Source organism: Portunus trituberculatus, chromosome 50 (assembly GCF_017591435.1).
Source record: "Portunus trituberculatus isolate SZX2019 chromosome 50, ASM1759143v1, whole genome shotgun sequence".
NCBI classification, from domain to species: domain Eukaryota; kingdom Metazoa; phylum Arthropoda; class Malacostraca; order Decapoda; family Portunidae; genus Portunus; species Portunus trituberculatus.
The window spans coordinates 23,588,675-23,593,674 of NC_059304.1; positions in this window are offsets into that span (position 1 = coordinate 23,588,675).

The following is a 5,000-nucleotide window of genomic DNA, read 5'->3' on the forward strand; positions in this document are numbered from 1 at the left end:
GAAATAAGGAAAGATATATAGTAGAAAGAGAGAGAGAGAGAGAGAGAGAGAGAGAGAGAGAGAGAGAGAGAGAGAGGCAACCATGCAGTACATTTCCCCTCCTCCCACAGCATTGCTGAGTGAACTGTTGGTCCAGCGCGGTGCGGCCAAGAAACCGCGCGCCGCTAACCAGACACAGCAGGTCAATGTGTTGAACAGGCGGCATTATTATTAACTGCAATAAATGCACAGGTGACCCACGACGCACCGCCCTCCTCATCACACCTGCCTACCTGCAATGCTCTTCAATAACGCAAATGAACAGGCTAAAAATTTTCACTTTCTCAAACGTGGGATTACAAACATTTTTCCTGAATTATCAAGCAAAGAAACAGACAATTGCTATGTTTCAAAAACAAGTTAAGTGGTGAACCTGACAGCAACAAAATGCATAATTACGTACTAGTCTCAGCATAACAATACACCCGATATATACATATATATATATATATATATATATATATATATATATATATATATATATATATATATATATATATATATATATATATATATATATATATATATATATGACAAAAGAACAAAACGGGAAAATTGACGCTAGCAAATAAAGAGATATTTAAGTCAGCAAAAAATAAAAATGATCGTTCAAGGTTAAATATTATTCCAAGACAGGTAGTCAGTTGTGTGTGTGTGTGTGTGTGTGTGTGTGTGTGTGTGTGTGTGTGTGTGTGTGTGTGTGTGTGTGTGTGTGTGTGTGTGTGTGTGTGTGTGTGTGTGTGTGTGTGTGTGTGTGTGTGTGTGTGTGTGTGTGTGTGTGTGTGTGTGTGTGTGTGAGAGAGAGAGAGAGAGAGAGAGAGAGAGAGAGAGAAACATAGACAGAGAGAAACAAAACCACTCCGACCGAAAGAGAAACTAATAAACTAGAAGAAAAAAGGCAGTGGACAGTAGATGCCAGCGTGGACGGGACACGGCAGCAGTTGGCGAAGAGAGGAGGCTGTGTGGCAAGACTGTGGCGAAGGGACACACACACACACACACACACACACACACACACACACAGAGGAGAGAGAGAGAGAGAGGGGGGGAGGAGATGGTCTGGGAGAGGGGGAATCATGAGAGAAGCGGCGCGAGATGGGGCTGGTCAGGATCCGCGAATTAACGGGATATCGGCGGCAGGTGAGCAAATACAGCGAACATCATGGACGTGCAAAAAGGTTGAGGTCGTAAAATGGTCGTGTATAACCCCCTCCTTCAGAGTAGCCGCCATTTAACACGACTACTGGGTGTAATTACAGTCGTGCGCACTCATTAATCTCCCGGGACTCGCTTGCCTACATCTACAAAAATCACTAACTACTGCCTGGCTGCAATTAATTCCCTCGTAAATTCTTGACATCTGACGGCCTCAAGTGCTGCCCTCTATAATCCGGCCCGTTTATAAACAAATAGCAGGTGAATGCGAGAGTCAGAGAGAGAGAGAGAGAGAGAGAGAGAGAGAGAGAGAGAGAGAGAGAGAGAGAGGTCCTGTACTTTATTAAATCTTACTGATCCTAGGCCAGTCATTCCCCGACACCTTTTATTATTTTCTATGACTGTTATATTTATCATTTTTACACTTATCATTCTAATTCTCCTCCTCTTCATCCTCTTCATCCATCTCATCTCCTCATCCTTCACTTCATCCTCACCTTCATCCTTCTTCCCTCCTCGTCCACATCCTTCTCCTCCTCGTCCTTCTCCTCCTCCTCCTGCTCCTACTCATCCTTCAAATTCATCCCATCTTGTCGCTCCTCCTTGACGTCCTGATTACAAACCCGCCGCCTCACCCTCCCTTCCTGCGCGACTTGATCCTCGTTCACTTCCTTCTTTGGTGCGAGCGTTCGTCAACAACTTCACAGCTTCGCAACTCAAAAACAAACAGCAGGCCCAGTACTAGTTCTCGTCTCCCCCTCCCACCCTCTCGTCTGTCTCGGTCTGTCTGTGTGTGTTTCTGTATCTCTCTCTGCCGTTTTCCAATATTGTAGTGAGTCGTTTATCGCTGTTAAAACAAAGAGGGATGTATTACGTAATTTTTTGCCTAGTGTCCTTGTAATAGCATGGCTCGAAATGGTGCATAGGCGATTTCTACTGGAACTTTCAACGCGGCATAAACTAGTAATCCAAATGATAATATATATATTCTCTCTCTCTCTCTCTCTCTCTCTCTCTCTCTCTCTCTCTCTCTCTCTCTCTCTCTCTCTCTCTCTCTCTCTCTCTCTCTCTCTCTCTCTCTCTCTCTCTCTCTCTCTCTCTCTCTCTCTCTCTCTCTCTCTCTCTCTCTCTCTCTCTCTCTCTCTCTCTCTCTCTCTCTCTCTCTCTCTCTCTCTCTCTCTCTCTCTCTCTCTCTCTCTCTCTCTCTCTCTCTCTCTCTCTCTCTCTCTCTCTCTCTCTCTCTCTCTCTCTCTCTCTCTCTCTCTCTCTCTCTCTCTCTCTCTCTCTCTCTCTCTCTCTCTCTCTCTCTCTCTCTCTCTCTCTCTCTCTCTCTCTCTCTCTCTCTCTCTCTCTCTCTCTCTCTCTCTCTCTCTCTCTCTCTCTCTCTCTCTCTCTCTCTCTATCATCAGCATGCCTCGTCATTTAACCCAGTCCATATTACGAGGTCCAGTGTTGGCATCGTAACGAAAGTGTTCACTTATTGCTCATCTTCGGTTCGCTCACCTACCACAACCGTTTACCTAATCACAGGTATAGGAGGCGGAGGAGGAGGAGGAGGAGGAGGAGGAGGAGGAGGAAGAAGAGGAGGAGAGGGAGGAGGAGGAGGAGAAGGAAGAAGAAGAGGACGAAGAGAAGGAGGAGGAAGAAGAGGAAGAGGAGAAGAAGGAGGAAGAGGAAAAGGAGGAAGAGGAAAAGGAGGAGGAGGCAGAGTTGGAGAAGGAGGATATCAGGAATAAGAATCTCGGTCATTTCCATTAGAAGTTGTACCTTTAATAACAACAGGCTTAGGTATGAGAGTTCTTGTGTGTGTGTGTGTGTGTGTGTGTGTGTGTGTGTGTGTGTGTGTGTGTGTGTGTGTGTATATGTGTGTGTGTGTGTGTGTGTGTGTGTGTGTGTGTGTGTGTGTGTGTGTGTGTGTGTGTGTGTGTGTGTGTGTGTGTGTGTGTGTGTGTGTAGTTCACCACAGTCATCTGCTGGTCACCCAGCCAGTCTTCCCCATTACGGAGCGAGCTCAGAGCTCATAGATCTATCTTCGGGTAGGACTGAGACCACATAACACACTCCACACACCGGGAAAGCGAGGCCACAACCCCTCGAGTTACATCCTGTACCTATTTACTGCTAGGTGAACAGGGCCTACACATTAAGAGGCTTACCCACTTGCCTCGCCGCGCCGGGACTCGAACCCGGCCCTCTCGATTGTGAGTCGAGCGTGCTAACCACTACACTATGTGTAATGTGCAATGTGCAATGTGCAATGTGTGTGTGTGTGTGTGTGTGTGTGTGTGTGTGTGTGTGTGTGTGTGTGTGTGTGTGTGTGTGTGTGTGTGTGTGTATGTGTACGTGGTCTCCGTTGCCTCCTTACACTAACGACTACAATGAAAATCAATTACAAACAAGAAATTATTCTACTCCCTCCCACAACCACTTCCTTCACGTCACTTCACTTCTCTACCCAGAAGGATTGTAGTTCTACCTGTTTGCCTACTTGCTCTCCTCCTCCTCCTCCTCATCCTCCTCCTCCTTCTCCTCCTCCTCCTCCTCCTCCTCCTCCTCCTCCTCTTCCTCCTCCTCGTCCTCCTCCTCCTTATTTAGGGATAGCACCTGGCGGAAAGGATTCAAGGACAAAAGTCATACCGATAAATGCAACAAAATGGATATTCAATTCTCTCTCTCTCTCTCTCTCTCTCTCTCTCTCTCTCTCTCTCTCTCTCTCTCTCTCTCTCTCTCTCTCTCTCTCTCTCTCTCTCTCTCTCTCTCTCTCTCTCTCTCTCTCTCTCTCTCTCTCTCTCTCTCTCTCTCTCTCTCTCTCTCTCTCTCTCTCTCTCTCTCTCTCTCTCTCTCTCTCTCTCTCTCTCTCTCTCTCTCTCTCTCTCTCTCTCTCTCTCTCTCTCTCTCTCTCTCTCTCTCTCTCTCTCTCTCTCTCTCTCTCTCTCTCTCTCTCTCACACACACACACACACACACACACACACACACACACACACACACACACACACACACACACACACACACACACACACACACACACACACACACACACACACACACACACACCTGTCCTTCGAGGTCAAACTTTTCCTCAACGTCACTCCTTTCTTCCAAACCTGTTCTCCACACCTGTACCGGGAAGGCGAGCAGGTTTTTATGTCCTCTCTCTCTCTCTCTCTCTCTCTCTCTCTCTCTCTCTCTCTCTCTCTCTCTCTCTCTCTCTCTGATTACATGATTGCCAATGACATCAAGTGACATCACGAGCATCGATGTGTTGATAATGATGAAGGTCTGAGAATAACAAAATGTCGCACGCCAGGAATGCAAATGTCGAACACGAAGAATGCAAATAATATAACGTCAGCTAAAGGAAAAAAATAAAGAAAGAAAAGAAAAATCAAACAACCGGTAAGCAATGAATGCAAATAAGTTTAGCATAAATAACTTTTTTACGTCTATTAGCGCGAGTGAGTGATGTGCTACCAGTAAACAAGGGTGAAGGGTTAAGCTCACGTGTATACATCGATACCAATCAGTATGCAGATGATTCTTTCCTGCAGACCTTTTTTTTTTTTGCGTGCCTTTCCAGTTCATGCATTTGTTCATATGTTTTATTCAGTGTAACGAACGCGGCTTTAATTATTGTTAATTTGTTTTAATTATGGTAGTAGTAGCAGTAGCAGTAGTAGTAGCAGCAGTAGTGGCAGCAGTAGCAGCAGCAGCAGCAGCAGCAGCAGTTGTGTAGCAGCAGTAGCAGTAGCAGCAGCAGCAGTGCAGCAGTAGCAGCAGCAGCAGCAGCAGTGGCAGCAGCAGCAG